Here is a 12,072-nt window from a genome sequence, read left to right as displayed (position 1 = left end):
TGATGATATTGCATGAAAACAGCATTCTCCCCTCGGACAAGCTGTCACACGGAAAGCAGAGTGGCGCAGCGGAAGCGTGCTGGGCCCATAACCCAGAGGTCGATGGATCGAAACCATCCTCTGCTAGATGTCATTTTTACATAGGGTTAATAACTTCTGTCATTGATGATATTGCATGAAAACAGCATTCTCCCCTCGGACAAGCCGTCACACAGAAAGCAGAGTGGCGCAGCGGAAGCGTGCTGGGCCCATAACCCAGAGGTCGATGGATCGAAACCATCCTCTGCTAATTTTGTTTTTATAATGTCACTTTTCTGTTTAAGCACAACTGGCGTTGCATAAGATTAATTGGCACGTAGGGTTAATAACTTGTGTCATCTATGATATTGTATGAAAACGGCATTCTCCCCTTGCCAGCCACTATTTTGGTAACGGCTGCCCGAATTATTAACAACATGTAGTATTGTAGACGTGGCCTAAATTAAAAAACAAAAAATTAATAATAATAATCTAAGCAATCCAAAATTGGCACTATGCCAAAAAGTTTTTCCTGTGTTTTTTCATGGAAGGATTGGCATGCTTTGTCTGGAAAATAACTTTCCACAAGTGGAATAAGAAGATTTAGCTTAATGTTGGAAAGCTTTAAGGATTTTGCATTTCTGTCTTTCAATGTAATCATTAGCTCATTGGCGTTGCAAACACAGGAATGAAAGTTTTCAGGAAAACATCCCGCTCGTCCCTGGGTGGGCTTGAACCACCAACCTTTCGGTTAACAGCCGAACGCGCTAACCGATTGCGCCACAGAGACAACCACATGTGACTACTTTCAGAGAAGCAGTGAGGATTATGACTTTAAACCTTCAGCATTCCAGAGGGCTTAATGACCATAGCAGAAGAATTGACAGTTGTATCTCAACTGTTTATACATTATTTCATGATGGTGAGAACTTGTACTCCTAAATTGTCTTTACGAATCTTGAAGAAGAGATTTGGAAAAAAGTCAGATATTCATGGGTTTTTTTATCATTTGGGAAGAAAGTGGCAAAAAGTTCGCACTTTCGAAGCTTGAAGAAGAGATTTGGAGAAAAAAAAGTCAGGAATTAATGTGTTTTTATCATTTGTGAAAAAAAAAACGCATGAAGAAGCAGGGTGGCGCAGCGGAAGCGTGCTGGGCCCATAACCCAGAGGTCAATGGATCGAAACCATCCTCTGCTAGATGTCATTTTTACATAGGCTTAATAACTTCTGTCATTGATGATATTGCATGAAAACAGCATTCTCCCCTCGGACAAGCTGTCACACGGAAAGCAGAGTGGCGCAGCGGAAGCGTGCTGGGCCCATAACCCAGAGGTCGATGGATCGAAACCATCCTCTGCTAGATGTCATTTTTACATAGGGTTAATAACTTCTGTCATTGATGATATTGCATGAAAACAGCATTCTCCCCTCGGACAAGCCGTCACACAGAAAGCAGAGTGGCGCAGCGGAAGCGTGCTGGGCCCATAACCCAGAGGTCGATGGATCGAAACCATCCTCTGCTAATTTTGTTTTTATAATGTCACTTTTCTGTTTAAGCACAACTGGTGTTGAATAAGATTAATTGGCACGTAGGGTTAATAACTTGTGTCATTTATGATATTGTATGAAAACAGCATTTTCCCCTCGGACAAGCTGCTACACGGAAAGCAGAGTGGCGCAGCGGAAGCGTGCTGGGCCCATAACCCAGAGGTCGATGGATCGAAACCATCCTCTGCTAATTTTGTTTTTATAATGTCACTTTTCTGTTTAAGCACAACTGCCGTTGCATAAGATTAATTGGCACGTAGGGTTAATAACTTGTGTCATTTATGATATTGTATGAAAACGGCATTCTCCCCTTGCCAGCCACTATTTTGGTAACGGCTGCCCGAATTATTAACAACATGTAGTATTGTAGACGTGGCCTAAATTAAAAAACAAAAAATTAATAATAATAATCTAAGCAATCCAAAATTGGCACTATGCCAAAAAGTTTTTCCTGTGTTTTTTCATGGAAGGATTGGCATGCTTTGTCTGGAAAATAACTTTCCACAAGTGGAATAAGAAGATTTAGCTTAATGTTGGAAAGCTTTAAGGATTTTGCATTTCTGTCTTTCAATGTAATCATTAGCTCATTGGCGTTGCAAACACAGGAATGAAAGTTTTCAGGAAAACATCCCGCTCGTCCCTGGGTGGGCTTGAACCACCAACCTTTCGGTTAACAGCCGAACGCGCTAACCGATTGCGCCACATAGACAACCACATGTGACTACTTTCAGAGAAGCAGTGAGGATTATGACTTTAAACCTTCAGCATTCCAGAGGGCTTAATGACCATAGCAGAAGAATTGACAGTTGTATCTCAACTGTTTATACATTATTTCATGATGGTGAGAACTTGTACTCCTAAATTGTCTTTACGAATCTTGAAGAAGAGATTTGGAAAAAAAGTCAGATATTCATGTTTTTTTTATCATTTGGGAAGAAAGTGGCAAAAAGTTCGCACTTTCGAAGCTTGAAGAAGAGATTTGGAGAAAAAAAAGTCAGGAATTAATGTGTTTTTATCATTTGTGAAAAAAAAAGCGCATGAAGAAGCAGGGTGGCGCAGCGGAAGCGTGCTGGGCCCATAACCCAGAGGTCAATGGATCGAAACCATCCTCTGCTAGATGTCATTTTTACATAGGCTTAATAACTTCTGTCATTGATGATATTGCATGAAAACAGCATTCTCCCCTCGGACAAGCTGTTGCACAGAAAGCAGAGTGGCGCAGCGGAAGCGTGCTGGGCCCATAACCCAGAGGTCAATGGATCGAAACCATCCTCTGCTAGATGTCATTTTTACATAGGGTTAATAACTTCTGTCATTGATGATATTGCATTAAAACAGCATTCTCCCCTCGGACAAGCCGTCACACAGAAAGCAGAGTGGCGCAGCGGAAGCGTGCTGGGCCCATAACCCAGAGGTCGATGGATCGAAACCATCCTCTGCTAATTTTGTTTTTATAATGTCACTTTTCTGTTTAAGCACAACTGGTGTTGAATAAGATTAATTGGCACGTAGGGTTAATAACTTGTGTCATTTATGATATTGTATGAAAACAGCATTTTCCCCTCGGACAAGCTGCTACACGGAAAGCCGAGTGGCGCAGCGGAAGCGTGCTGGGCCTATAACCCAGAGGTCGATGGATCGAAACCATCCTCTGCTAATTTTGTTTTTATAATGTCACTTTTCTGTTTAAGCACAACTGCCGTTGCATAAGATTAATTGGCACGTAGGGTTAATAACTTGTGTCATTTATGATATTGTATGAAAACGGCATTCTCCCCTTGCCAGCCACTATTTTGGTAACGGCTGCCCGAATTATTAACAACATGTAGTATTGTAGACGTGGCCTAAATTAAAAAACAAAAAATTAATAATAATAATCTAAGCAATCCAAAATTGGCACTATGCCAAAAAGTTTTTCCTGTGTTTTTTCATGGAAGGATTGGCATGCTTTGTCTGGAAAATAACTTTCCACAAGTGGAATAAGAAGATTTAGCTTAATGTTGGAAAGCTTTAAGGATTTTGCATTTCTGTCTTTCAATGTAATCATTAGCTCATTGGCGTTGCAAACACAGGAATGAAAGTTTTCAGGAAAACATCCCGCTCGTCCCTGGGTGGGCTTGAACCACCAACCTTTCGGTTAACAGCCGAACGCGCTAACCGATTGCGCCACAGAGACACCCACATGTGACTGCTTTCAGAGAAGGTTTGTGACTTTAAACCGTCAGCATTCCAGAGGGCTTAATGACCATAGCAGAAGAATTGACAGTTGTATCTCAACTGTTTATACATTATTTCATGATGGTGAGAACTTGTACTCCTAAATTGTCTTTACGAATCTTGAAGAAGAGATTTGGAAAAAAGTCAGATATTCATGGGTTTTTTTATCATTTGGGAAGAAAGTGGCAAAAAGTTGGCACTTTCGAAGCTTGAAGAAGAGATTTGGAGAAAAAAAAGTCAGGAATTAATGTGTTTTTATCATTTGTGAAAAAAAAAAGCACAAGAAAAAGCAGAGTGGCGCAGCGGAAGCGTGCTGGACCCATAACCCAGAGGTCGATGGATCGAAACCATCCTCTGCTAGATGTCATTTTTACATAGGGTTAATAACTTCTGTCATTGATGATATTGCATGAAAACAGCATTCTCCCCTCGGACAAGCTGTCACACGGAAAGCAGAGTGGCGCAGTGGAAGCGTGCTGGGCCCATAACCCAGAGGTCGATGGATCGAAACCATCCTCTGCTAATTTTGTTTTTATAATGTCACTTTTCTGTTTAAGCACAACTGGCGTTGCATAAGATTAATTGGCACGTAGGGTTAATAACTTGTGTCATTTATGATATTGTATGAAAACGGCATTCTCCACTTGCCAGCCACTATTTTGGTAACGGCTGCCCGAATTATTAACAACATGTAGTATTGTAGACGTGGCCTAAATTAAAAAACAAAAAATTAATAATAATAATCTAAGCAATCCAAAATTGGCACTATGCCAAAAAGTTTTTCCTGTGTTTTTTCATGGAAGGATTGGCATGCTTTGTCTGGAAAATAACTTTCCACAAGTGGCATAAGAAGATTTAGCTTAATGTTGGAAAGCTTTAAGGATTTTGCATTTCTGTCTTTCAATGTAATCATTAGCTCATTGGCATTGCAAACACAGGAACAAAAGTGTTCAGGAAAACATCCTGCTCGTCCCTGGGTGGGCTTGAACCACCACCCTTTCAGTTAACAGCCGAACAAGCTAAACGATTGCGCCACAGAGACACCCACATGTGAGTGCTTTCAGAGAAGGTTTGTGACTTTAAACCGTCAGCATTCCAGAGGGCTTAATGACCATAGCAGAAGAATTGACAGTTGTATCTCAACTGTTTATACATTATTTCATGATGGTGAGAACTTGTACTCCTAAATTGTCTTTACGAATCTTGAAGAAGAGATTTGGAAAAAAGTCAGATATTCATGGGTTTTTTTATCATTTGGGAAGAAAGTGGCAAAAAGTTCGCACTTTCGAAGCTTGAAGAAGAGATTTGGAGAAAAAAAAGTCAGGAATTAATGTGTTTTTATCATTTGTGAAAAAAACAAGCACATGAAAAACCAGAGTGGCGCAGCGGAAGCGTGCTGGACCCATAACCCAGAGGTCGATGGATCGAAACCATCCTCTGCTAGATGTCATTTTTACATAGGGTTAATAACTTCTGTCATTGATGATATTGCATGAAAACAGCATTCTCCCCTCGGACAAGCTGTCACACGGAAAGCAGAGTGGCGCAGCGGAAGCGTGCTGGGCCCATAACCCAGAGGTCGATGGATCGAAACCATCCTCTGCTAGATGTCATTTTTACATAGGGTTAATAACTTCTGTCATTGATGATATTGCATGAAAACAGCATTCTCCCCTCGGACAAGCCGTCACACAGAAAGCAGAGTGGCGCAGCGGAAGCGTGCTGGGCCCATAATCCAGAGGTCGATGGATCGAAACCATCTTCTGCTAGATGTCATTTTTACATAGGGTTAATAACTTCTGTCATTGATGATATTGCATGAAAACAGCATTCTCCCCTCGGACAAGCCGTCACACGGAAAGCAGAGTGGCGCAGCGGAAGCGTGCTGGGCCCATAACCCAGAGGTCGATGGATCGAAACCATCCTCTGCTAATTTTGTTTTTATAATGTCACTTTTCTGTTTAAGCACAACTGGCGTTGCATAAGATTAATTGGCACGTAGGGTTAATAACTTGTGTCATTTATGATATTGTATGAAAACGGCATTCTCCCCTTGCCAGCCACTATTTTGGTAACGGCTGCCCGAATTATTAACAACATGTAGTATTGTAGACGTGGCCTAAATTAAAAAACAAAAAATTAATAATAATAATCTAAGCAATCCAAAATTGGCACTATGCCAAAAAGTTTTTCCTGTGTTTTTTCATGGAAGGATTGGCATGCTTTGTCTGGAAAATAACTTTCCACAAGTGGCATAAGAAGATTTAGCTTAATGTTGGAAAGCTTTAAGGATTTTGCATTTCTGTCTTTCAATGTAATCATTAGCTCATTGGCGTTGGAAACACAGGAATGAAAGTTTTCAGGAAAACATCCCGCTCGTCCCTGGGTGGGCTTGAACCACCAACCTTTCGGTTAACAGCTGAACGCGCTAACCGATTGCGCCACAGAGACAACCACATGTGACTACTTTCAGAGAAGCAGTGAGGATTATGACTTTAAACCTTCAGCATTCCAGAGGGCTTAATGACCATAGCAGAAGAATTGACAGTTGTATCTCAACTGTTTATACATTATTTCATGATGGTGAGAACTTGTACTCCTAAATTGTCTTTACGAATCTTGAAGAAGAGATTTGGAAAAAAAGTCAGATATTCATGTTTTTTTTATCATTTGGGAAGAAAGTGGCAAAAAGTTGGCACTTTCGAAGCTTGAAGAAGAGATTTGGAGAAAAAAAAGTCAGGAATTAATGTGTTTTTATCATTTGTGAAAAAAAAAAACGCATGAAGAAGCAGGGTGGCGCAGCGGAAGCGTGCTGGGCCCATAACCCAGAGGTCAATGGATCGAAACCATCCTCTGCTAGATGTCATTTTTACATAGGCTTAATAACTTCTGTCATTGATGATATTGCATGAAAACAGCATTCTCCCCTCGGACAAGCTGTCACACGGAAAGCAGAGTGGCGCTGCGGAAGCGTGCTGGGCCCATAACCCAGAGGTCGATGGATCGAAACCATCCTCTGCTAGATGTCATTTTTACATAGGGTTAATAACTTCTGTCATTGATGATATTGCATGAAAACAGCATTCTCCCCTCGGACAAGCCGTCACACAGAAAGCAGAGTGGCGCAGCGGAAGCGTGCTGGGCCCATAACCCAGAGGTCGATGGATCGAAACCATCCTCTGCTAATTTTGTTTTTATAATGTCACTTTTCTGTTTAAGCACAACTGGTGTTGAATAAGATTAATTGGCACGTAGGGTTAATAACTTGTGTCATTTATGATATTGTATGAAAACAGCATTTTCCCCTCGGACAAGCTGCTACACGGAAAGCAGAGTGGCGCAGCGGAAGCGTGCTGGGCCCATAACCCAGAGGTCGATGGATCGAAACCATCCTCTGCTAATTTTGTTTTTATAATGTCACTTTTCTGTTTAAGCACAACTGCCGTTGCATAAGATTAATTGGCACGTAGGGTTAATAACTTGTGTCATTTATGATATTGTATGAAAACGGCATTCTCCCCTTGCCAGCCACTATTTTGGTAACGGCTGCCCGAATTATTAACAACATGTAGTATTGTAGACGTGGCCTAAATTAAAAAACAAAAAATTAATAATAATAATCTAAGCAATCCAAAATTGGCACTATGCCAAAAAGTTTTTCCTGTGTTTTTTCATGGAAGGATTGGCATGCTTTGTCTGGAAAATAACTTTCCACAAGTGGAATAAGAAGATTTAGCTTAATGTTGGAAAGCTTTAAGGATTTTGCATTTCTGTCTTTCAATGTAATCATTAGCTCATTGGCGTTGCAAACACAGGAATGAAAGTTTTCAGGAAAACATGCCGCTCGTCCCTGGGTGGGCTTGAACCACCAACCTTTCGGTTAACAGCCGAACGCGCTAACCGATTGCGCCACAGAGACACCCACATGTGACTGCTTTCAGAGAAGGTTTGTGACTTTAAACCGTCAGCATTCCAGAGGGCTTAATGACCATAGCAGAAGAATTGACAGTTGTATCTCAACTGTTTATACATTATTTCATGATGGTGAGAACTTGTACTCCTAAATTGTCTTTACGAATCTTGAAGAAGAGATTTGGAAAAAAGTCAGATATTCATGGGTTTTTTTATCATTTGGGAAGAAAGTGGCAAAAAGTTCGCACTTTCGAAGCTTGAAGAAGAGATTTGGAGAAAAAAAAGTCAGGAATTAATGTGTTTTTATCATTTGTGAAAAAAAAAAGCACATGAAAAAGCAGAGTGGCGCAGCGGAAGCGTGCTGGACCCATAACCCAGAGGTCGATGGATCGAAACCATCCTCTGCTAGATGTCATTTTTACATAGGGTTAATAACTTCTGTCATTGATGATATTGCATGAAAACAGCATTCTCCCCTCGGACAAGCCGTCACACGGAAAGCAGAGTGGCGCAGCGGAAGCGTGCTGGGCCCATAACCCAGAGGTAGATGGATTGAAACCATCCTCTGCTAATTTTGTTTTTATAATGTCACTTTTCTGTTTAAGCACAACTGGCGTTGCATAAGATTAATTGGCACGTAGGGTTAATAACTTGTGTCATTTATGATATTGTATGAAAACGGCATTCTCCCCTTGCCAGTCACTATTTTGGTAACGGCTGCCCGAATTATTAACAACATGTAGTATTGTAGACGTGGCATAAATTAAAAAACAAAAAATTAATAATAATAATCTAAGCAATCCAAAATTGGCACTATGCCAAAAAGTTTTTCCTGTGTTTTTTAATGGAAGGATTGGCATGCTTTGTCTGGAAAATAACTTTCCACAAGTGGAATAAGAAGATTTAGCTTAATGTTGGAAAGCTTTAAGGATTTTGCATTTCTGTCTTTCAATGTAATCATTAGCTCATTGGCGTTGCAAACACAGGAATGAAAGTTTTCAGGAAAACATCCCGCTCGTCCCTGGGTGGGCTTGAACCACCAACCTTTAGGTTAACAGCCGACCGCGCTAACCGATTGCGCCACAGAGACAACCACATGTGACTACTTTCAGAGAAGCAGTGAGGATTATGACTTTAAACCTTCAGCATTCCAGAGGGCTTAATGACCATAGCAGAAGAATTGACAGTTGTATCTCAACTGTTTATACATTATTTCATGATGGTGAGAACTTGTACTCCTAAATTGTCTTTACGAATCTTGAAGAAGAGATTTGGAAAAAAAGTCAGATATTCATGTTTTTTTTATCATTTGGGAAGAAAGTGGCAAAAAGTTGGCACTTTCGAAGCTTGAAGAAGAGATTTGGAGAAAAAAAAGTCAGGAATTAATGTGTTTTTATCATTTGTGAAAAAAAAAACGCATGAAGAAGCAGGGTGGCGCAGCGGAAGCGTGCTGGGCCCATAACCCAGAGGTCAATGGATCGAAACCATCCTCTGCTAGATATCATTTTTACATAGGGTTAATAACTTCTGTCATTGATGATATTGCATGAAAACAGCATTCTCCCCTCGGACAAGCTGTCACATGGAAAGCAGAGTGGCGCAGCGGAAGCGTGCTGGGCCCATAGCCCAGAGGTCGATGGATCGAAACCATCCTCTGCTAGATGTCATTTTTACATAGGGTTAATAACTTCTGTCATTGATGATATTGCATGAAAACAGCATTCTCCCCTCGGACAAGACGTCACACGGAAAGCAGAGTGGCGCAGCGGAAGCGTGCTGGGCCCATAACCCAGAGGTCGATGGATCAAAACCATCCTCTGCTAATTTTGTTTTTATAATGTCACTTTTCTGTTTAAGCACAACTGGTGTTGAATAAGATTAATTGGCACGTAGGGTTAATAACTTGTGTCATTTATGATATTGTATGAAAACAGCATTTTCCCCTCGGACAAGCTGTTACACGGAAAGCAGAGTGGCGCAGCGGAAGCGTGCTGGGCCCATAACCCAGAGGTCGATGGATCGAAACCATCCTCTGCTAACTTTGTTTTTATAATGTCACTTTTCTGTTTAAGCACAACTGCCGTTGCATAAGATTAATTGGCACGTAGGGTTAATAACTTGTGTCATTTATGATATTGTATGAAAACGGCATTCTCCCCTTGCCAGCCACTATTTTGGTAACGGCTGCCCGAATTATTAACAACATGTAGTATTGTAGACGTGGCCTAAATTAAAAAACAAAAAATTAATAATAATAATCTAAGCAATCCAAAATTGGCACTATGCCAAAAAGTTTTTCCTTTGTTTTTTCATGGAAGGATTGGCATGCTTTGTCTGGAAAATAACTTTCCACAAGTGGCATAAGAAGATTTAGCTTAATGTTGGAAAGCTTTAAGGAAAATCCTTAAAGCTTTCCAACATTAAGCTAAATCTTCTTATGCCACTTGTAATCATTAGCTCATTGGCGTTGCAAACACAGGAACAAAAGTGCTCAGGAAAACATCCTGCTCGTCCCTGGGTGGGCTTGAACCACCACCCTTTCAGTTAACAGCCGAACAAGCTAAACGATTGCGCCACAGAGACGCCCACATGTGACTGCTTTCAGAGAAGGTTTGTGACTTTAAACCGTCAGCATTACAGAGGGCTTAATGACCATAGCAGAAGAATTGACAGTTGTATCTCAACTGTTTATACATTATTTCATGATGGTGAGAACTTGTACTCCTAAATTGTCTTTACGAATCTTGAAGAAGAGATTTGGAAAAAAGTCAGATATTCATGGGTTTTTTTATCATTTGGGAAGAAAGTGGCAAAAAGTTCGCACTTTCGAAGCTTGAAGAAGAGATTTGGAGAAAAAAAAGTCAGGAATTAATGTGTTTTTATCATTTGTGAAAAAAAAAGAGCACATAAAAAAGCAGAGTGGCGCAGCAGAAGCGTGCTGGGCCCATAAGCCAGAGGTCAATGGATCGAAACCATCCTCTGCTAGATGTCATTTTTACATAGGCTTAATAACTTCTGTCATTGATGATATTGCATGAAAACAGCATTCTCCCCTCGGACAAGCTCTCACACAGAAAGCAGAGTGGCGCAGCGGAAGCGTGCTGGACCCATAACCCAGAGGTCAATGGATCGAAACCATCCTCTGCTAGATGTCATTTTTACATAGGGTTAATAACTTCTGTCATTGCATGAAAACAGCATTCTCCCCTCGGACAAGCCGTCACACGGAAAGCAGAGTGGCGCAGCGGAAGCATGATGGGCCCATAACCCAGAGGTCGATGGATTGAAACCATTCTCTGCTAATTTTGTTTTTATAATGTCAATTTTCTGTTTAAGCACAACTGGCGTTGCATAAGATTAATTGGCACGTAGGGTTAATAACTTGTGTCATTTATGATATTGTATGAAAACAGCATTTTCCCCTCGGACAAGCTGTTACACGGAAAGCAGAGTGGCGCAGCGGAAGCATGCTGGGCCCATAACCCAGAGGTCGATGGATCGAAACCATCCTCTGCTAATTTTGTTTTTATAATGTCACTTTTCTGTTTAAGCACAACTGCCGTTGCATAAGATTAATTGGCACGTAGGGTTAATAACTTGTGTCATTTATGATATTGTATGAAAACGGCATTCTCCCCTTGCCAGCCACTATTTTGGTAACGGCTCCCCGAATTATTAACAACATGTAGTATTGTAGACGTGGCCTAAATTAAAAAACAAAAAATTAATAATAATAATCTAAGCAATCCAAAATTGGCACTATGCCAAAAAGTTTTTCCTGTGTTTTTTCATGGAAGGATTGGCATGCTTTGTCTGGAAAATAACTTTCCACAAGTGGCATAAGAAGATTTAGCTTAATGTTGGAAAGCTTTAAGGATTTTGCATTTCTGTCTTTCAATGTAATCATTAGCTCATTGGCATTGCAAACACAGGAACAAAAGTGTTCAGGAAAACATCCTGCTCGTCCCTGGGTGGGCTTGAACCACCACCCTTTCAGTTAACAGCCGAACAAGCTAAACGATTGCGCCACACAGACACCCACATGTGACTGCTTTCAGAGAAGGTTTGTGACTTTAAACCGTCAGCATTCCAGAGGGCTTAATGACCATAGCAGAAGAATTGACAGTTGTATCTCAACTGTTTATACATTATTTCATGATGGTGAGAACTTGTACTCCTAAATTGTCTTTACGAATCTTGAAGAAGAGATTTGGAAAAAAGTCAGATATTCATGGGTTTTTTTATCATTTGGGAAGAAAGTGGCAAAAAGTTCGCACTTTCGAAGCTTGAAGAAGAGATTTGGAGAAAAAAAAGTCAGGAATTAATGTGTTTTTATCATTTGTGAAAAAAAAAAGCACATGAAAAAGCAGAGTGGCG

The 12,072-nt window shown here is 40.7% G+C and overlaps 5 non-coding genes across 5 annotated transcripts; all 5 read right to left on the bottom strand.

Annotated features, from left to right (window-relative positions):
- Positions 1–734: 734 nt before the first annotated feature.
- TRNAN-GUU (transfer RNA asparagine (anticodon GUU)) lies at positions 735–808 on the bottom strand. Its single transcript has one exon. It is a non-coding gene; the product is annotated as a tRNA-Asn (tRNA).
- A 1,393-nt stretch (positions 809–2,201) lies between these two features.
- On the bottom strand, positions 2,202–2,275 carry TRNAN-GUU (transfer RNA asparagine (anticodon GUU)). Its single transcript has one exon. It is a non-coding gene; the product is annotated as a tRNA-Asn (tRNA).
- Positions 2,276–3,668: 1,393 nt separating this feature from the next.
- On the bottom strand, positions 3,669–3,742 carry TRNAN-GUU (transfer RNA asparagine (anticodon GUU)). Its single transcript has one exon. It is a non-coding gene; the product is annotated as a tRNA-Asn (tRNA).
- A 2,418-nt stretch (positions 3,743–6,160) lies between these two features.
- Positions 6,161–6,234, bottom strand: TRNAN-GUU (transfer RNA asparagine (anticodon GUU)). Its single transcript has one exon. It is a non-coding gene; the product is annotated as a tRNA-Asn (tRNA).
- A 1,394-nt stretch (positions 6,235–7,628) lies between these two features.
- TRNAN-GUU (transfer RNA asparagine (anticodon GUU)) lies at positions 7,629–7,702 on the bottom strand. Its single transcript has one exon. It is a non-coding gene; the product is annotated as a tRNA-Asn (tRNA).
- Between the last annotated feature and the right edge of the window lie 4,370 nt (positions 7,703–12,072).

This window comes from Sceloporus occidentalis, unplaced genomic scaffold, assembly GCF_023333645.1.
Source record: "Sceloporus occidentalis isolate IW3139 unplaced genomic scaffold, rSceOcc1.0.p SCAF_111, whole genome shotgun sequence".
Lineage (NCBI taxonomy): Eukaryota > Metazoa > Chordata > Lepidosauria > Squamata > Phrynosomatidae > Sceloporus > Sceloporus occidentalis.
This window is presented reverse-complemented; position numbering and strand designations above follow the sequence as displayed.